We start from the raw sequence: 22,484 nt of genomic DNA, 5'->3' as shown, positions 1-22,484 counted from the left end.
TCTCAGATTTTTTTTTTTCCTTGAGTATCAGGAACAACTTTTTCTTTCCATTGGAGTGACTAAATTGATAGAACATGAGTTTAAGGTTACTGGGAGACATATTGCAGAAACTTGGAGGCAGAGACAGTGCCCCTTGTCCCAGTGTATCCCTGGACTTTTCATTACATAAGGCAATGCATTCCCTTTTTGGCTTAAGATAGTTTAAGTTGGATTTTTGCCCTTTGTAACCAAAAAATCCTGGGCAACTTAAAATAACATGATGAGGAGTGAGAATAGCTAGATTTAGGCTTGCCAGTGTCACACACTAAATATATGACTCTTGGAAAATCTCAGAGGCTCTATAGCTCTCAATTTTCTTCTCATCTAAAATAAGAGGAGTGCATCAAATTGGTAACTCACAGTCCTTGTTGGTCATCAGAGTTCCCTGTGGAGCTTTAAAAAATACAGATATCTTAGCTCCGTATTAGGTTTTCTGAGTCAAAATCTGGAGAAGTGTGGTCCAGGCAGGTACTTGCAATTTTTTAAATGACCTTAGATGATTCTGATGCACAACCAAGGTAGGTGAGTGCTGAACTAGGTCATCTCTCTAAGATGTTTGTACCCCCAATACTCAGTGCCTTGTGATTCCTCAGAGATCACACAGTCTGATTGAATTTTCAGCTGTTGGAATAGTGACAAATATAGAATTTGGACTCACTCTATTTTTGTTGAGTGGCCTAGGATAAATGATGTAATGTAAATGGGAATAATGACTAATAAATAAGTGCTATCACAATTCCTAATTAGCCTTATAGACAAGTAGCAATCGCCACTGCATCAATTCAGTGTTCTTAGTGCAGACACTCACAGGATGGTCTATCATCATAACAAACTCCTTTTTTCTTTTGAGAAGTAGAAGGTTCAAGGTGAGGAGTGTTAAAGAAAAAAAAAGTGCAAGAAAGTTGGATGATTAAATTTGCTTTGTGTCATTACAAATATTTCTAGTATCCAGAAGTGTCACATTTCAGTTCTTACCTGTGTCAGAGCACAAATGTAAATTAGAAATGTTAGACAAGCGATAATACAATGGCCTCAGTGATCTTTCTTAAGTAATTTTCTCTTGCCCAAAGATTTCATTCTGTATAGAAATGGCATATTCCTGTCATTAATAAAAAACACATGGAGATAAGTCTCACTACCCCTCCAGATTTGTGTCTATTTTCCTCTTTAACATGCTTCAAGATAATGTATTCATCTGTTCATTGTTTTTCACAGGAACACTAACAAGACTAGCAGACTTGAAATGCTTTGTCTAGGTGTCTTGGTACATTTTCGTTATGCTCCTCTCACTCCTCCCCTTTAGTGGAAAATTCAGTGAGTTATGGGATAGCTGCAGGGTTGTATACACATCCGTCAAGTGCACATATTCATCAGTTTCACATTCTGGGGACTCCAGGGCAGTGGCCACAGAGGAGAGAAGGATGTGTAGTGTGTGTTCTTGAATGATTGCTGAAGACCTTTAGGGAGGGGGAAGGAGGATGCATGAGGACAGCCAAGTAGGTAGAACGGGGGAAGCAAAATAGGAGACATTTTTGTACCTAAGGAAATAACTATTTTTGAAATGTTAGAGTAGCCTGTCAGCCTTGACAAGTTTTTTTTTCAGATTTTCAAGAAACCACGGTGAGTAATTACAGGCAGTCACTGTCATTGTCAAGATAGTTCTGTAATTAGAGAAACACAAAATATGTCTCATTTAGAGGCACCTCAAATAGAGCCACTGGGTCAGCCATCATTTGGAAAAGGTTAATAAAGTCAGAATGGCCAGGTGATGGTGACGCTGAGGACTGTAGCAAAGGTCCATGATAGGGGAGGATGTTCCTTCCTCCTTAAAGCATGGACTTTCCTTGAAAGCCGATTTGGAAGGAGCAGTCTGGAAGGAGAAATGGATCTGAATTGAACTCTGCAGTAAAATTAAAGGGAGGGGCAGGCAGGAAAAGCCTCATCAAATTCCTAGGCATTCACTGGTCAGAGTTTTTAAATCCTAGTTGCTTTCTTAAGTTAATGGAGTAAAAAATACTTCAGGGGGAGGAGCAAGATTCTTTCTTTAGACTCATGATATAGTTAGAATCCATTTTTGCCCATGTATAAATCTTACAAAATGGTTTAAGCTGGGCAGCTCACGGTCTAAGCAATCAATGTTTTAATAAGCATGGAGTTGAAACCTTAACTACCTCACAATTTGGAAATAAACAAGGAGCCTTACCCCATGAAAGCATGTAGAAAGCAAAGCATGTAGAAAGTCAGCATACATGGATTAAGGTGCGAGTTGGAGGACATGATCATCATTTACTTAATGAATATGAGAAGCAGTTGGATGCAGCTGCCTTCAGGCATCTGGTATAGATTTATGGTTGCCCAAATAGACATCCTGAATTCTAATAAAGGCAGCTGATCAGAATAACTGATTTGCACAGTCGCGTTATGTGTGGTTTTCATTTTGTTTTTAAATGTAGAAATGTCTCCCTTATTTTTACCACACCGATGATAGGTGCTTAAGAAATAAACATATATTTAGCTTTTAATGGAATTACACACCTAAAATGATTTTCAGAATATAAGAAAAATCCAAGAAGTTTAAATTCTCTTTAAAGCCAGGTAATATAGTCTCCTTTTCTCCTCTTCCTCTTCCCTTTCTCCCCTCTCCTTTCTTTGCATTTTATATTTAGGATGTGAAATCTCTCTAAGCAAAATATGAGAACTATGTGAAAATTATGCTAAAATGGACTTTTGTTCAAGAAAGCTTTATTCATCAGCCCCCAATGGATGTGATCTTTAACTACTAACACCATATCTTAGTCTGGATATAAGAATAATTTTAAGCGTCAGGCTTAAAAAGGAAACCAAAGTATTAAGGTTTCAATTGACTAGACCAAAGGTGTTTGCCCACACACCTAACTTTTTTCCTTCTTATTTAATATTCAATGTAACAATGTCCACTTTTTTATTATACTGTAAGTTCTGGGATACATGTGCGAACATGCAGGTTTGTTACATAGGTATATATGTGCCCTGGTGGTTTCCTGCACCCATCAAGCCATCCTGTAGGTTTTAAGCCCCACATGCATTAGGTATTTGTCCTAACGCTCTCCCTCCCTGAGTCCTCCACCCCGCAACAGGCCCCAGTGTGTGATGTTCCCCTCCCTGTGTCCATGTGTTCTCATTGCTCAGCTCCTACTTATGAATGAGAATATGTGGTGTTTGGTTTTCTGTTCCTGTGTTAGTTTGCTGAGAATGATGGTTTCCAGCTTCATCCATGTCCCTGCAAAGGACCTGAACTCATTCTTTTCTATGGCTGCATAGTATTCCATGGTGTATATGTGCCACATTTTCTTTATCCAGTCTATCATTGATGAGCACTTGGGTTGGTTCCAAGTGTTTGCTATTGTGAATAGTGCTGCAATAAACATACGTGTGCATGTGTCTTTATAGTAGAATGATTTATAATCCTTTGGGTATATACCCAGTAATGGGATTGCTGGGTCAAAAGGTATTTCTGGTTATAGATCCTTGAGGAATTGCCACACAGTCTTCCACAATGGTTGAACTAATTTATACTCCCACCAACAGTGGAAAAACATTCCTATTTCTCCACAGCCTCACCAGCATCTGTTGTTTCCTTACTTTTTAATGATTGCCATTCTAACTGGTGTGAGATGGTATCTCATTGTGGTTTTGATTTGCATTTCTCTAATGACCAGTGATGATGAGCTTTTTTTATGTATTTGCTGGCTGCATAAATATCTCCTTTTGAGAGTGTCTGTTTATATCCTTTGCCCACTTTTTGATGGGGTTGTTTGTCTTATTCTTGTAAATTTGTTTAAGTTCTTTGTAGATGCTGGATATTAGCCCTTTGTCAGATGAGTAGATTGCAAAAATTTTCTCCCACACTGTAGTTTGCCTGTTCACTCTGATGATAGTTTCTTTTGCTACATAGAAGCTCTTTAGTTTACTTAGATCCTGTTTGTCAATTTTGGCTTTTGTTGCAATTGCTTTTGATGTTTTAGTCATGAAGTCTTTGCCCATGCCTATGTCCTGAATGATATTGCCTAAGATTTTTTCCAGGGTTTTTATGGTTTGGGGTTTTACATTTAAGTCTTTATTACATCTTGAGTTAATTTTTGTACAAGGTGTAAGGAAGGGGTCCAGTTTCAGTTTTCTGCATATGGCTAGGCAGTTTTCCCAGCACCACTTATTAAATAGGGCATCCTTTCCCCATTGCTCGTTTTTGTCAGGTTTGTTGAAGATCAGATGGTTGTAGATGTGTGGTGTTATTTCTGAGGCCTCTGTTCTGTTCCATTGGTCTGTATGTCTGTTTTGTTACCAGTACCATACACTTTTGGTTACTGTAGCCTTATACTATAGTTTGAAGTAGCATGATTCTTCCAGCTTTGTTCTTTTTGCTTGGGATTGTCTTGGTTATATGGGTTCTCTTTTGGTTCCATATGAAATTTAAAGTAGTTTTTTTTAGTTCTGTGAAGAAAGTCAATGGTAGCTTGATGGGAATAGCATTGAATTTATAAATTACTTTGGGCAGTATGGCCATTTTCACAATATTGATTCTTCCTATACATGAGCATGGAATGTTTTTCCATTTGTTTGTGTCCTCTCATATTTCCTTGAGCAGCAGTTTCTAGTTCTCCTTGAAGAGGTCCTTCATGTCCCTTGTAAGTTGTATTCCTAAGTATGTTATTTCCTTTGTAGCAATTGTGAAAGAGAGTTCACTCATGATTTGGCTCTGTTTGTTATTGGTGTACAGGAATGCTTGTGATTTTTGCATATTGATTATGTGTCCTGAGGACTTTGGTGAAGCTGCTTATCAGCTTAAGGAGTTTTGGGGCTGAGACTATGGGGTCTTCTAAATATACAATCATGTCATCTGCAAACAGAGACAATTTGACTTCCTCTCTTCCTATTTGAATACCCTTTATGTCTTTGTCTTGCCTGATTGCCCTGGCCAGAACTGCCAATACTATGTTGAATAGGAGCAGTGAGAGAGGGCATTCTTGTCTTGTGCTGGTTTTTAAAGGGAATGATTCCAATTTTTGCCCATTCAATATGCTATTTGCTATGGGTTTGTCATAAATAGCTCTTTTTTTTGAGATATGTTCCATCAGTATCTAGTTTATTGAGTGTTTTTAGCATGAAGGGGTGTTGAATTTTGTCGAAGGCCTTTTCTGCATCTATTGAGATAATCATGTGATTTTTGTCATTGGTTCTGTTTATGTGATGGATTATGTTTATTGATTTGCATATTTTGAACCAGCTTTGCATTCCAGGGATGAAACCGACTTGATCGTGGTGTATAAGCTTTTGATGTGCTGCTGGATTCGGTTTGCCAGTATTTTATTGAGGATTTTTGCATCGATGTTCATTAGGGATATTGGCCTGAAATTCTCTTTTTTTTTGTTGTGTCTCTGCCAGGTGTTGGTATCACGATGATGCTGGCCTCATAAAATGAGTTAGGGAGGATTCCCTCTTTTTCTATTGTTTGGAATAGTTTCAGAAGGAATGGTACTAGCTCCTCTTTGTACCACTGGTAGAATTCGGCTGTGAATCCATCTGGTCCTGGGCTTTTTTTTTTTGGTTGGTAGGCTATTAATTACTGCCTCAATTTCAGAACTTGTTATTGGTCTATTCAGGGATTTGACTTCTTCCTGGTTTAGTCTTGGGAGGGTGTGTATGTCCAAGAATTTATATATTTCTTCTAGATTTTCCAGTTTATTTGCATAAAGATGTTTATAGTATTCTCTGATGGTAGTTTGTATTTCTGTGGGATCAGTGGTGATATCCCCTTTATGATTTTTTATTGTGTCTATTTGATTCTTCTCTCTTTTCTTCTTTGTTAGTCTTGCTAGTGGTCTATTTTGTTGATCTTTTCAAAATACCAGCTCCTGGATTCATTGATGTTTTGAAGGGTTTTTCATGTCTCTATCTCCTTCAGTTCTGCTCTGATCTTAGTTATTTCTTGTCTCCTGCTAGCTTTTCAATTTGTTTGCTTTTGCTTCTCTAGTTCTTTTAATTGTGATGTGAGGGTGTTGATTTTAGATCTTTCCTGCTTTCTCTTGTGGGCATTTAGTGCTATACATTTCCCTCTTAACACTGATTTAGTTGTGTCCCAGAGATTCTGGTACATTGTGTCTTTGTTCTCATTGGTTTCAAAGAACTTATTTATTCCTGCCTTAATTTTGTTATTTACTCAGTAGTCATTCAGAATCATCTTGTTCAGTTTCCATATAGTTGTGCAGTTTTGAGTGAGTTTCTTATTACTGAGTTCTAATTTGATTGCACTGTGGTCTGGGAAACTGTTTGTTATGATTTCCATTCTTTTGCATTTGCTGAGGAGTGTTTTACTTCCAATTATGTGGTCGGTTTTAGAATAAGTGCTATGTGGTGCTGAGAAGAATGTATATTCTGTTGATTCGGGGTGGAGAGTTCTGTAAATGTCTATTAGGTCTGCTTGGTCCAGAGCTGAGTTCAAGTCCTGAGTATCCTTGTTAATTTTCTGTCTCATTGATCTAGTATTGACAGTGGGGTCTTAAAGTCTCCCACTATTATTGTGTGGGAGTCTAAGTCTCTTTGTAGGTCTCTAAGAACTTGTTTTATGAATCCAGGTGCTCCTGTATTGGGTGCATAAATATTCGAATAGTTAGCTCTTCTTGCATTGATCCCTTTACCATTATGTAATGCCCTTCTTTGTCTTTTTTGGTCTTTGTTGGTTTAAAGTCTGTTTTGTCAGAGACTAGGATTACAACCCCTGCTTTTTTTTTTTTTTTTTTTTTGGCTTCCCATTTGCTTGGTAAGTATTCTTCCATCCCTTTATTTTGAGCCTATCACTAAGATACTCCTTGAGAAGAGTAACCCCAAGACCACATAATCGTCAGTTTCTCCAAGGTTGAAATGAAGGAAAAAATGTTAAAGGCAGCCAGAGAGAAAGGTCAGGTTACCTACAAAGGGAAGTCCCTCAGACTAACAGTGGATATCTCTGCAGAAACCCTATAAGCCAGAAGAGAGTGGGGGCCAATAGTCAACATTCTTAAAGAAAAGAATTTTCAACCCGGAATTTCATATCCAGCCAAACTAAGCTTCATAAGTGAAAGAGAAATAAAATCCTTTACAGACAACCAAACGCTGAGGGATTTTGTCACCACCAGGCCTGCCTTACAAATGCTGGGGATTTTGTTACCACCAGACCTGCCTTTGTCACCACCAGGCCTTCCTGAAGGAAGCACTAAATATGGAAAGGAAAAACTGGTACCAGCAACTGCAAAAACATACCCAAATATAAAGACCAATGAAACTATGAAGAGATTGCATCAACTAATGTGCATAACCAGCTAGCATCATGATGATAGGATCAAATTCCCACATAACAATATTAACCTTAAATGTAAATGGGTTAAGCCAGGCACAGTGGCTCATGCCTGTAATCCCAGCACTTTGGGAGGCTGAGGTGGGTGGATCACCTGAGATTGGGAGTTTGAGACCAGCCTGACCAACATGGAGAAAGCCTGTCTCTACTAAAAACACATAATTATCTGGGCGTGGTGGCACATGCCTGTAATTCCAGCTACTCAGGAGGCTGAGGCAGGAGAATTGCTTGAACCCGGGAGCCAGAGGTTGTGGTGAGCCAAGATCATACCATTGCACTCCAGCCTGGGCAACAAGAGTGAAACTCTGTCTCAAAAAAAAAAAATAATAATGTAAATGGGCTAAATACCCCAATTAAAAGAGACACAGACTGGCAAATTGGATGAAGAGCCAAGACCCACTGGTGTGGTGTATTCAGGAGACCCATTTCACATGCAATGTCCACTTTTAATTCTGTGCTTGAGCCAGTGGTATCATAGTCAGTGCTCAACTCTACCCACAGATTGTGCTACCTGCTGGCAGGTCCAGGGGTAGCTAGCTGAACATTATGGATGGTAAAACGATAGTTATGGTTATGTGTGTATGTGTGTGTGCGTTTTTTTAAGTACCTATAGTTTAAACTGTTGTCTAATGAGGTTACTAAAAGTTGACATTTTTGTTTGAAACAGTAAAGAAGGGAAGTAAAATGCAGTTCTTTAAAATTACAATTTTGTATTTGAGAGGTTGTGGGCATAGAACACCATCAGATATGTTCCATCTCTGTTGAGTTGACCTCCCACCCAGAAGTTGGGAAATTATCGCTATAGAAATTATATAAATATAATTTCCAGACTCTCCTACCTTCAAACATGTTGGAACTATTCTTTCATTCCTCAAATATTCATTAAGATACTGAAGTAGAGATGCTAAATTAAGATGAAGGAAACATGGCTCTACCATCAAGAAGCCCACAATATAGCCAAGAAGAAGGATATTTACAAATACATGCATGTTAAGTTCAGACATGGAAATATGTCTAAATGTTAGAAGAGTCTAACGCTACTGAAGAGAATCAAAGGAAAGCTTAAGAAAGTATTTGATTTGGGTTTCAGTTTGAGTTCAGTCATGAGGGATGATTTGATTTGCGTTTCAGTCATGAGGGATGATTAGAAGTCTTACAGGCAGACAAGAGTGTTCCAGAAAAGTGAAGTGTCTGTGCAAAGACATAAAATGTTTGAGAGCAGCAAATACATAGTTTAATTTGGCTAGAACAGAGATTGAAGGATTAGAGGTTAACCAGAGGAGAGGAGAAAGATAGCTGGAGGTCAGATGAAGTTTGCATTATATCCGACTGACCAGTGATTCCTAGCCTCAGTAAATGCACACAAATCATCTTGCCAAAAATTTTAGTATGATTCAGACTCTTTCCCTACCCTCTACCAAAGTTTCCAGGCTAAGAACCACTAAACTGCTAAAGGCGGTGGGGATCATTGAAGTATTATATTTTAAGCCAGAGGCTGATGCCAGAGGCTGATACAATAAAACTCATGTTTTAGAAAGACCGCCCTTATAGCGGTGTGGAGATTGTTACTTATCACCTCTAATGTGCCAGGTTTGAAGAGAGACAGATGAGAAGCCAAGAGACCCATTAGTGTCTCAGCCAGCTCAGTTTCTTTAAATTATGGCTCTCATTCCCATAGGTGATTAAAACATACATAAAGAAACATGTCAGTGTATGAGTGGCATGTGCGTTATTGCCGGTTTTCAGCCCAGCCTCTCTCACCTGTCCCCAATTGACTTTCTTCCTGACCTATGACCTTTTGACTTATTGCTTGGATCTTGATTAAAATACCTCATTTGACAGGAAATCTCACAGATTAATAATTTGCTACAAAATCCCTTTTGGCACAGTCTCAAGACCTCTCACATCAATGTATGTTTCTCACAGGCTGCTGACAGCAGATTTTCTCTAGTTCCATGGGCTACTCTCAGAAAGTAAGTAAGCCAATGTCATCTCTTGGTGAGAGCTGACAAGACTAAACAAAGTAAGGGGTATTGGAAATAAAGATCTGTCACAAGTAGAATTAATAGGACTTGGATACCAGTTGGATGCAGAGGACGAAGATGGCAATGATGAGGGATTGACAGCTTTGAGGTTTCTAAGTTAACAGACTGAGATGCTTGACAAAAAGGTAAAGAGGAAAAGGAAAGCAAGTTAACTTAAAGAGAAATCAGTTTGTTTTGGATCTGCTGATGTTGAACCTTCTTCAATTTATCCAGGTTCAGTAGGGCATATTCTGCCTATTAAATCTTGATGAATCCTGGGGTTTGATTCTTGCTTGCCTTTTCTTACCCTTGCACACAAACTCTGCATAATCTTATCCATTCTCCTGGCTTCAACCACCACCTCCTTGTCTCTCTGCTTCCATACTCTCCTCTTTCCAGCTGGATATTCAATGAATATTCATTGAATACATTAATTATGGTTGAGTGACTCCATCTTCCATAATGCCTCTAGAGTTCTTTTTCTTAATTTCTTTTTTTCTGAGGTAGGGTCTCACTATGTTGTCCAGGCTAATCTCAAACTCCTGAGCTCAAGCAATCCTCCCACATCAGCCTCTGCCACCATGCCGGGCTAACAGTTCTTTTTCTAAAATATGAACACAAGTCACTCAGGAGCTGAGAATCATTAATGTAGAATCAACAAATAAAGCCATGGCAATAGAAGAGTTCACCCAGGGAGAATATGTGGCTAGATAAGTAAAGATAATAGAGAAAAGAACCTCGGGTGTCAACAATGTTTAAGAATTATGCAGAGGAAAATGAACCAGGGGAAGTTACTGAGGAAGATCCTTGTATCTTGGAAGTTAAGCAAGAAAATGTTTTGGCCAGGAGGGCCCATGAATGAAGTCGCCATGGTGACAGTCCCATGGATGCCCTGCAACATGGATATCCGCTTATCAAGACTGATCGAGTTACAGCCATTGCTAAATATCCAACCAGCTATTAATAGAAACCAACACTTAGCTCCCAATGTGTTATCATCTCCTCAAAAGCCTGTTGATCACTTGGTGATAAATTGACCACACTGGACATTTTTCACTCTGGAAAAGACAGCAATTCATTCTGACAAGAATAGACACATATTCTGGGATAGATTTGCCTTTCTACCCCCAAGGCCTCCATCAGCACCACTATCCAAAGGCTTACAGAATGTTTGATCCATAGACTCAGGATCCCACATAATGTCATTTCAAATCAGGGCAGTCACTTTATAGAAGAGGAGGAGTGGGCATATGCCTATGACTATGCAATTTACTATTCCCATCATACAGGATCACCCAAGAGTGAATAGCCTGATAGAGCTTTGGAACATCCTGTTAAAGGTATAGCTGACATGTAAGCTCAGAGACAATACTTTACAACGATGGGAGGATCAATATACACTCTAAGTTGAAAAAGTTAATAAGGTGCTGTGTCCCCAGTAGGAAGAATAGATGGGCCCAGGCAGCAAAGTGTGCAAGCAGGAGTGGCTGTGCTTGCCATCACTCCCAAGTAATTGGTGCTTCCCATCCCTGCAGCTCTGATCTCTGTAGGTTCAGAGGTTCTGAGTCTAAAAGGGAGGATATGTCTCCCAGGGAATGAAGCAAAAATTCCTTTGAATTATAAACTGACTGCTACCTGGGCACTTCAGGCTCCTTGTGCCAAGGGACCTGCAGGTAAGAAGGAGAGTTATCATCTTGGAAGCAGCAATTGATCCTAGTCATCTAGAAGAGGGAGCAGGGAAGAATATGTTTGACAACTTTGGTGGCCCTCTGGTGGATGGGAAAGTATGGTAACCTTGTTTGGAGTGATATGACAGTGAGACCAGCAGAGGTGCTAGCCAAGGATGAGGGGAATCTAGAATGGATAGTGGGGCAGGGTGATGGTGAGTATCAATTGCAGCCTTGAGACTGGCTGGAGTAGCAGGGGCACAATTCACTCCCTTGACCTTCTCTGCTAAGTTTCCCCATGAAAAGTAGTCCACTGGAATCCTAGAAGAGCTGCTGCGAAGTGGATCAAGATACATACGAAGTGGATCAAGCAGCACAAACTGTTCACTAGGGTAAACTCTGTGAGGCACTGCCCAGATTCCTCTTCAATGAAGGATTTGTTGTCCTGGTTGCCGGGAGTGCTGTTTGCAAACAACCTGCAGCTCTCAGCCCCTTCAGGGATTGCCTCGGCTTCTCAGAGTGACTTTGCTTAAAGTCATGCCCCTTCTCAGGACAGTTTACATTATTGACATGGACATATAAAAGCTTGGGCATCATGGCCCACCTCAGGGTAACTTTGAAGGTCTATTCTAGCTCCAGCGTTCCCCTCATGGTCAGCCAACGCTGACGTTAGGCTTGTGCCACAGCTTCACTTCTCCCCTTTTCCAATCTGGTGTTCTTTCTCTCCCTTCCACAGGTATTAACCCTAAGGATTCATTTTAATAAGCATCCTGCATGCTAAACTCAGATTCTGCTTCCCAGGGAGCCCAAGTTGTGACACTTCCCTAATGCCTGATCACATCATTATTCCCAGGTGAGGATCCTTTTCACCCCGCTGCTCATCACATGTTCAAGGTTGAGATCAGTATCCTCCTTAGGGTTCTCAAGCTCTTGGTTTCAGCTCATGGGGTCCTTTAGTCATAGGATCTTCTCTGAGTGGAGATCCATCTGGCTTGGCATCTTCTCTCAGCCAATCTGAAACATCTGCATTTTCCCTTGCATTACTGTGATTAAAAAGTAGAGCCTTGGAAGCCAGGTGTGGTGGTTTGTGCTTTTTATCCTGGTTACTCAGGAGGCTGAAGTAGGAGGATTGCTTGAGGCCAGGAGTTCAAGATCAGCATGGGCAATGTAGCAAGACCCCATCTCGGAAAAAAAAAAATGAAAAAAAAAAAATAGGTGGGAGTGTTGGTGTGTGCCTGTAGTCCCAGTTATTTAGGAGGCTGAGGCAGGAGGATCACTTGAGCCCAGGAGTTCCAGGCACTCCAGCCTGGGCAACAGAGCAAGACCTCTTTAAAAAGACAAAACCAAAAAGTAGAGCCTTGAAATACCTTATCAAGTTGTCCAGAAGTGATACAGTAGAACACATAGACAAGGAAATTCAATTCAATTAATGTTTATCGAACATTGTAATAGGGTGGATGTTAAGGAGGAGTAGGACATGGAAATGCAAACAAACAAACAAAAAATCTAAAAAGTCTGAAAATAAGTGGCCAAGTAGAAATTAAGCTTCATCCCATTAAAGAGAAAAGAAAAATACTAAAACACTGAAGACTGAGCACCAAATGGACACAGGGAAACATCCAGGACAGTCTAGGCTTCAGGGGATGAGGTTCAGGGAAGGGAAATGGAATAGGCCTTTTAAAGACAAACTGTGAACTATGTCTGTCCCATGCTAGGAAAGCAAAGCCTCTGAGTGTTGCTGATTGACAAGCAATGTCTGAACTTGTTGGATAAAGGAGTACTAGACTAGCTGGAGGTGGTCTACTGCATGTGTGGGGTGCCTGATACAGGTTTATGACATCAGCTGCTTCTGGTGCTGACATGAGAGATACCTGCCTCGAGATTATGGTGTTGAGCTCACCTCTGCTCTGTATGCAAAGTGCTGGAGTTGGGATTATACCACCCAATCTGGTCTGTACTGCTGTTGTACCAGGTGTTTCAGGGTTTATAAGCTTTCAATCTTTCTCTTTCCTGAAACTTTACACCTGCAGCTCCCTCATGAAGGCCTTGATGGGAATACAGAACTTAAGCACTCTATGCCTAGATTATTGATCTAGATCCCTCTTAGCTTCCAGACTCTAACTCCTTTCTGCCTTAATTCTCATTACATTGAGTCTGTCCCTCCCTTACAGACCCTTGCTTGTTTTTCAAATTGAATTAAAATTCCAGCTCCAAGGATTCACCCCATCCTCCCATGGAAAGCTCCTGTTCTTGCCTGTGCACGTGCTTTCTTCCATTAGGCTGTCCTGTGTACCCTCAGGCTCTCCCTCTCTGAATCTGGGCCAATTCCACTTCCCACTTGCAATGGCCTCCCCACTTTTCTCACCATTTGTAATGTTAATTTATTGTTTTAATGTTGAAAGGTGGGCTTATGTGTGATTTTATGGAAGTTCAGCATAGGAATAGAGTGACTCAAAGGGTAATTGACCCAAGCATGGCTTATTTATCTGAAAGATGGCCTCATCACTTTGGAAACAACACACGTTCTATGGTAAGAAAGGAAGGGATGACTTCCCTGAACAAGGGTCTAGAAGCTACAGCTTGTTGGTCTAATCCAGTCTGTTGCCTGTTTTTGTCAATGAAGCTTTATTTGAACACAATTGTGCTCATACATTTACATATTGTTTATAGTTGCTTTCATGCTACAATGGCAGTGTTGAGTAATTACAACAGAGACCATATGGGCCAGAAAGCCTAAAATTAAAATTCGTTATCTAGTCCTTTATAGAAAACATTTGCCAAACCCTGACCTAGAGCTTTCTTGTTTATTTCGGCCTGCCTGGTCTCCTCCATTAGACTGCAGCCTGCTTAAGAACATGTCCATATTTCCCCCACTGCAACTTGTAATGCACTCCATATAGTGAAAGCATTGGATTTCTGATTGAATGACAGGCATTCATCCAAGAAGCATTTTTAAGTGCACCAGATGAGCAGCAAAACCTAGAGATGATTTATATTTTATGTGGTGAAAAGGCTATTTCTATGCCTTTTCTTCTCAATACATTGATTTTTTTTTTTTTTTTTTTTTTTTTTTTTTTTTTTTTTTACTCCACAAGGTCATTTTAATATAATTTTTTTTTAAAAACCTTCAAAGTATGTTGAAAATTTTAAGGAGATATAGTCTCTTTGAGGAAAGGAACGATCTGGTTCACTGTTGCAGCCTCCATCCTACTACAGTGCTTGGCACAGAGATGCTCAACAGACATTAGTCAAATGAATGATGAATAAATGAGCTTCCTTTGCTGGTTGCAAATAATTTTATTTAAAATATGTTGTTTGAAAACATATGTAAACTTGAATTTCACAATGTTCATAGCTCCATGGTTAATTAAATAACACCCAGGCATATGTTTGTATGCATGATGCCAATGGATTTGCAGGGAGATCATCTAAAAAGCAAGCATTGATAAAAGGAGCCTATTAGGCCAATTCTGTATATTGTGAAGAACCCCTCCCACCCCAGAACAAATAATAGTATTATGATTATAATGAATATAGGCAATCTCCGTTTAAAAAACAGGCAGTGTTTCAGAATTGTATTTGTAAGGCAAGATTTCGACCTACATTTCCTTACATAAACATTCTTAGAAGGAATGGCTAGATTCTACTCTAAAGAAATTATTGTGGGGAAAGGGCTTCGTTTGGAGGAAAAGGAATCTGGATTCAATGAATCCTGGCTGTCATTAATCAACTGACTTGGATAAGTTACTCTCTGTGGCATCTTCTGATCTTTGTTTATTTAATCTGTTAAATGAGAGGAAAGCAACACAAGGACTGTTGGGATAATTAAATGTGACAATGTATACGAATTGACTTTCACTATTCCTGGAACCTAGTAGATACTTTTTAAAAAATTTAATTTCCAGCCCAGCGCAGTGGCTCACACCTGTAATCCCAGCACTTTGGGAGGCGGAGACGGGTGGATCACTTGAGGTCAGGGGTTCCAGACCAGCCTGACCAACATGGTGAAACCCTGTCTCTACTAAAAATACAAAATTAGCCAGGCGTAGTGGCGCATGCCTGTAATCTCAGCTACTTGGGGGCTGAGAGAGGAGGATCACTTGAACCCAGTAGGCGGAGGTTGCAGTGAGCAGAGATTGTGCCATTGCACTCCAGCCTGGGCAACAAGAGTGAAACTCTGCCTCAAAATAATAATAATAATAATAATAATGATAATAATAATTTCCCTTTCCTATAAATTGGTAAACCATATATGGGAAACCTCTTCTTTTCTGCATTTTTATTTCACTTCTAGAACCCCTTTCCCCTCCCGCAGCTCAGTGACCTAAATATTAAAAATATTTTTGCCTTAAAATTAATGGTAAAAACCATAGTTACTTTTGCACCAATTAAATAACTTTCCAGGTTCATTTCATTTCCCTTAGTGGAGGTTTCAGAATAATTAAAACTCTTCTTCCTCCAATGTATCTGATCTTGCCTAGGTGTTAAAAGAAAAGCAATCTGATTGAATTCACTTACACTAAAGTGTTAATGGATCACCATCCCTTTACTCTCCCAAAATTGTTTATGTTTTCAAAAAGGACTACTAGATCTCCCATGAGTTTCTAGCAGTCAAATTAAAATGTAGGCAAAGGAAAGGAAGTGCCATTCCATTTCTCCTCCTGAAATGGCCTCCCCACTTTTCTCCCTGTAGGTGTGCTGGTCCTCTTTGGGAGGCTGCTGTTGCGGTCAGTTTTTCTAAGCCTGGGTTTCTGTGGATAAGTGACTCTAGAAACACCCTGAAATTCTGCGTGAGTAAACAGAGGTGCGTTTTTGTGGGCAGAGGGTCTTCAGTTTTCATTAGATCCTAACAGTGATACCTCCATGACTCCAGAATGGTTAAGAATCTCTGTTCTATGCTGTAGCTGATTCCACAGCTTCTTCCCCACCTGCACTTCTGAACTCTTAGACTTGCTAAACGCTCAAGTTCTGACTGCTTTCACTACAGGCACAAGAGTACTCTTAGTAGTTGAGAGAAAGGGGAAGGCAGACAGGGCATGAATAGTACTATTTTCTCTATAGAATTTTTTCGGAACATAATTTTTCCTTGTATAAGTGAATTCTCACTAAAGAAAATGTAAAAACGGCTCGGCGCGGTGGCTCACCCCTGTAATCCCAGCACTTTTGGAGGCCGAGGCGGGTGGATCACCTGAGGTCAGGAGTTGAAGACCAGCCTGGCCAACATGGTGACACCCTGTCTCTACTAAAAATACAAAAAATTAGGTGGGCGTGTTGGCGGCGCCTGTAATCCCAGCTGCTGAGGAGGCTGACGCAGGAGAATCCCTGGAACCTGGGAGGCGCAGTTTGCAGTGAGCCGAGACCGCGCCACTGCACTCCAGCTTGGGCAACAAGAGAGAAACTCCGTCTCAAAAAAAAAAAAAAAAAAGGAAAAGAAAAAAAATTTAGGAACTAGGGACAAATAGAAAGAAGAAACAGAAGAAAAGTACTCATGTTCTAAGCATATGTGCCACTTTAGTAGCTGCGTGACTACTGTTCCTTAGTTTCTTTACTTTTAAAATGGGTATACTAAAAGCATTTACATCATATGGTGGTTGTTTCTGTATTAATTTCTGGTATATGACTGGCATCCAATGAGTATTAACCGTTTTGTTACTCTCAAGCCTGAGTTTGTCTATAAAACTGGGAAGGTGACATTTCAGTTACTGTGGGGCCAAAGATATACCTGTAAAATACCTGACATATAGCTATTATTATTGTAGTATTAGTATTATTATATTAGTATTATTAGTAGTATTGTTATTAGTATTATTATAACCTTTCATAAAATAACTTTAATAGTAGCATACTATCCCCCTGAGTGAAGACACCGTCTTTCACATGACCATTCCCTCATAGAGGGCATTTTAGGTTTGGTCCTTTTTGGGGTAAGGGGTAAAGAGCTATGTAGTTTTGTATTTAGGCTTATGTTCTTAGTATATAGTCCCAGAGGTAAAAACTACTGGTCAAAGTACTTCACTTGTCCAAGTACTTTACTTTTTAAAGTATTTTACAATATACTCTTAGGTCGAAGTATATCCATATTTTAATGATTTGATATATACTGCTAAATTAGTTTTCAAAATTGTTGTACCATTTTGCCACTGGTATAACAATGTATATAAGATCCTACTTTGCAACATCCCATCTGCAGCAAATAGCAATATTAAAAGTGATTCTGTTAATTTGATGGGGAAAATGAGGCCAGGTGCAGCCGCTCATGCCTGTAATCCCAGCGCTTTGGGAGGCCAAGGCAGGAGGATTGCTTGAGGCCAGGAGTTCAAAACTAGCCTAGAAAACGTAGTGGGATTCCATCTCTCTCTCTCTCTTTTTTTTTTAAGACAGAGTCTCACTCTCGCCCAGGCTTGAGTGCAGTGGTGCGATCTCGGCTCACTGCAACCTCTGCCTCCCAGGTTCAAGTGATTCTCCTGCCTCAGACTCCCGAGTAGTTAGGACTATAAGTGTGTGCCACCACGTCCGGCTAATTTTTTGTATTTTCAGTAGAGACAGGGTTTCATTGTGTTAGCCAGGATGGTGATACCCCATCTCTACAAAAAATAATTTGAAAAAATAGCCAGATATGCTGGTGCACATCTGTAGTCGCAGCTACTTATGAGGCTGAGGTGGGAGGATCACTTGAGCCCAGGAGTTTGAGGCTACAGTGAGCTATGATTGTATCACTGCACTCCACATTGGGGAAAAAGTGAGACTATGTCTCTAAAATTTAAAAAAAAAAAAAAAAAACAAAGAAAAAGAAAAATAATACCTTGTAGTCATTTTCATTTATAATTGCTAGGTACTGTTATGGTGAAAGAGAATTTTTTTTTCCTACACGATTGTTGACCAGCTTTCATTACTCTTCTGTAAATTGTTGGAATATTTTGTCCACATATCTAACATGGTCTTAATGTTTTTCTCATCAATTTCTACATGGTCTATTTACAGGGTAAGAATTAGTCCTTTGTTTGGCTTGATTAATATTGTACCCCTACTTTATCTTTTTAGTGCAGTGCATTTTTTTAATGGCCAAAATAATTTTATTTTCTTGTAGTCAAATAGACCACCTGTTTCATTTATTTTTAAAATTTAGTATTCTTCCTCTTTCTAGAAATGGTGTAAATATTTTCATCTCCAGTTCTTCTAGATTTTTAAAAATGATTTGAAATTTTTATATGTAACTCTAATTCTACCTTAAACTTATTTTGATATATGACTAAAAAGTAACAGTCTAAATTTTGGTTGAAATTACTAATTCACAGTCTCAACACCATTTATTAAATAATCCTTTCTTTTCCAAATTGGATGCTCATTTATAAACTGAGTGTTTAAAAATTAGGGACCACTGGTAGGATTTTAGACATGGAAGGTTCTGAAACTCTATTTTTATTTCCAGAGATCCAAATGCAAATACCTGCAGTGTTAAGCAGGTAACATAATATGTAAAGTGCTGAATGTTCCTTGTAAAATCAGGTGATTTTGAGGAGTACTGGTCAGGTCTATTGTGCAATATATTGCTCTGTTATTGCAAGTATATTGCTCTGTTATTGGAATTTGTCTGATGTTTTTCTCATGATCTTTATAGTTATGAGTTTTTGGGAAGAAGATCATAGAAACAGTTCCATTTTTACCACAGTCAAGATTACATACTATCAACATGATTTATGACTGTTTATGTAGACCTTGATTACCTGGTTGAAATAGTGTTTCTCATGTTTCTCCATTGTAAAGTTACTCTTCCCCCCCAGCCCAACCCCTGCCCCACTTTCTGTACTATATTCTTTGGAAGGAAGTCACTATGTGTAGCCCATACTTAAGGAGTAGGAATTACACTCCTTTTCCTTTAGGGTGGAGTGTTACATAACTGATTTGGACTTCTGCATAGGAGAGTTGTCTCTTTTACCTGATTTGTTAATTTTTAAAATTATTATTTTTTTAAGTTCTGGGGTACATGTGCAGAATGTGCAGGTTTGTTAGTTTGTTAAATCATTTATATCACTATGGATTCATGGGTACTTATTTTATATTTTGGGTTATAATTCAATACTTTGTGCTAGCTTTGACCATTGAGAGCTCTTTTAGCTGGCTTTTGTGCCCCTTTGATATATACTCCTGCTGATACGGATTTTTGTTTTGTTTTGTTTTGTTCCTTACTTTCTGTTACCAAAAAACTGCTCCAAGCTCATCTTATATATTTTCTGTCACAGTCCTAGAATCAGCCATTTCTTTAAGGACCCCTATCTCTTTTACTGGAGAATAGCATTAGAAACCTATATTGGGTGCTACATGTGCTTGTTACTGTAGAGTGTCATTTCTTTAAGGCTCTGTCAGCCAACAGAGCAAAGAAATGTATATGTGTATACTAACCTATGTGTATGTATATATATATATCTATAAATATCTTTATATGTAACCACCTTATCTATATGAATATAAACTTGAATTCTTAATGATGTCTCCAACTCTAATTCATTACCACAAGGATCATTTTAGCATCCTTCCCTTGACTATCTGTAAATTTCCTCTCCTTTGGTAAGAAGTATATCTGCCACAATCTGACATCCATTTACTTATCTAATTCCTGTAAACATCTATAGCAATATCTGAATTGTTAACTTGTACTCCCCTGAGAAACTGTTTTATTGACTACAGTATTTATGTGCAGTTCCTTTTGCCTTTAGTTTTATGTTAAAAGTTGGTCTATCTATGTCAAAAGTCACTCTTCTGTTATAAAGTTCTGTGGTTTTGACACACACATAGTGTCATGTATCCATCATTCAGTATCCGTCATTCATACAGAATAGTTTCACCATCCTAAATATCTCTTATGCTTCACTTATTCATCCTTTTCATTCCTCCTTGAACATCTACCAAGCACTGATCTTTTTGTTGTCACTATACTTTTACTTTTTCCAAAATATGATATATTTGGAATTGCAGGGTATGTAGCCTTTTCAGACTGGCTTCTTTCACTTTGTAATATGCATTTGGGGTTCCTCTATATCTTTCTGGGCTTGATATCTCACTTCTTTTCATTGCAGAGTAATACTCCATTGTATAGATCAACCACAGTTTGTTTATGCATCACCTATTGAAGGATAGCTTGGTGGTTGCCAAGTTTTAGCAATTATGCATACAGCTGCTATAAAGGCTCCTATGCAGGTTTCTATGCATAATTTTCTACATGGACCTAATTTTTCAACTCAGTTCGATGAATTCTGAAGAGTGCAATTGTGAATCATATGGTAAGACTATGTTTAGCTTTGTAAGAAACTGTTGGACTGTCAAAATTGTTGTATCATTTTGCATTTCCACCAGCAATGAATGAGTGTTCCTATTGCTTCCCATCCCTGCCAATGTCTACTATTGTCTGTTTTTTTTTTAGTTTTAGCCATTTGAGTTATGTGTAGTGGTATCTAATTATTGTTTTAATTTGCAATTCCCTAATAACGATGATGTTGAGCATCTTTTCATAAACTTATGTGCCATCTGTATATATTCTTAGCCCAAGTATCTGTTCACATCCTTTGCTCCATTTTTTCTTGTGATTTTGGTTTTCTTATTGTTGAGTTTTAAGAGTTCTTAGTATATTTTGGATACAAATCCTTTATCAGATATGTGTCTTTCAAATATTATATCCCAGTCTGTAGTTTGTCTTTTTTTTAAAAAATAGTCTTTATTTTATTTATTTGTTTGTTTTGAGATGGAGTCTTACTCTGTCACCCCAGCTGGAGTATAGTGGAGCGATTTTGGCTCACTGCAACCTCCACCTCCCAGGTTCAAGTGATCCTTCTGCCTCAGCCTCCCAATTAGCTGGGACTACAGGCACGAGACACCACGCCCAGCTAATTTTTGTATTTTTAGTAGAGATAAGGTTTCACCATATTGGCCAGATTGGTCTCAAACTCCTGACCTCAAATGAGCCACCCTCCTTGGCCTCCCAAAGTGCTGGGATTACAGACATGAGCCACCGCACCCAGCTGGACTTTATTTTTTAGAGCAGTTTTAGGTTCACAGCAACACTGAGCGGAAATTAGAGAGTTATCATACTCCCCCATCTCCTACCGTCAACCTCCCTCACTATCAACATCCCATATCAAATTGGTACTTTTGTTACAATTGATGAAGGTACACTGATACATCATTATTATCCAAAGTCCTTAGTTTACATTAGAGTTCACTCTTGGTGTTGTATATGCTGTGGGCTGAGACAAATATATAATACAGTGCATTTACCAATAGTATCATACAGAATGGTTTCACTGCCCTAAAACTTCCCTATGTTACTCCTATTCATCCCTCTCTCCCTGCAACCTTTGGCAATCACTGATCTTTTTACTATTTCCATAGTTTTACCTTTTTCAGAGTTTCATGTAGTTGAGATAATACAGTCTGTAGCCTTTTCAGATTGCCTTCTTTCACTAAATAGTGTACTTTTAACATTCCTTTATGTCTTTCCATGGCTTACTAGCTCATTTCTTTTTAATGCTGAATAATATTTCATTGTCTGGATATACCACAGTTTATCTGTTCACCTACTGAAGAACATTTTGATTGCCTCTAAGTTTTGGCAATTATGAATAAAGCTGTTATAAACATTCTTGTACAGGTTTTTGTGTGAACATAAGTTTTAAACTCATTTACATAAATTCTAAGGAGTACAATTGCTAAATTGCACGGTAAGAGTATGTTTTGTTTTGTAAGAAACCACAAATTATCTTTCAAAGTGGCTGTAGCACTTTGCATTCCCATTGGTAACAAGAGTTCCTGTTGCTCCACATCCTTATCAGCATTTGGTGTTGTCAGTGTTTTGGATTTGTGGCATTCTAATTGGCATGGAATGACATTTTGTTATTGTTTTAATTTGCATTTCTCTGATGATATATAATGTGAAGCATCTTTTCATATGCTTATTTATTGTCTATGTGTCTTCTTTGGTGAGATAATTGTACAGATCTTTTGGCCATTTTAAAATAATGTTCATTTTCTTATTTGTGGATCAACTTTTCATCCTTTTAACCATGTCTTTTACAGAGTGAAGTTTTTAATTTTAGTGAAGTCTAACTTCCCAGTTTTTTCTTTCATATCTAAAAACTCATCACCAAATCCAAGGTCACGTGGATTTTCTTCTATGTTAACATCTAGAAGTATGGTAGTTTTGTGTTTTACATTTATGATCTATTTTGAGTTAGTTTTGTGAAAAGCATAAGATCTACATCTAGATTCATTTTAAAATCTTTTCCTCTCTCCTCTTTTTCTGACTTCTCTGATTTTGCCCAAGCATTTTATATAATTCCATTTTTTTCTCTCTTAGCATATTGACTATTCCTCTTTTTAAAAACTTTTTAGAGG

General features: G+C 38.7%; 1 long non-coding RNA gene across 1 annotated transcript in view; it reads left to right on the top strand.

The window, feature by feature from the left end:
• The window catches only part of LOC139362774 (uncharacterized), a 91,492-nt gene that overhangs the window by 31,094 nt on the left and 37,914 nt on the right, over positions 1-22,484 (top strand). The window contains exons 3-4 of the long non-coding RNA XR_011622068.1: positions 11,836-11,952; positions 15,793-15,903. This is a non-coding gene — a long non-coding RNA (uncharacterized lncRNA). The remainder of the gene's footprint in view (positions 1-11,835; positions 11,953-15,792; positions 15,904-22,484) is intronic.

Source organism: Macaca nemestrina, chromosome 4 (assembly GCF_043159975.1).
Source record: "Macaca nemestrina isolate mMacNem1 chromosome 4, mMacNem.hap1, whole genome shotgun sequence".
Classification (NCBI taxonomy): domain Eukaryota; kingdom Metazoa; phylum Chordata; class Mammalia; order Primates; family Cercopithecidae; genus Macaca; species Macaca nemestrina.
Note: the sequence above shows the minus strand (reverse complement) of the source record. Positions and strands in the feature narration are given on the sequence as shown.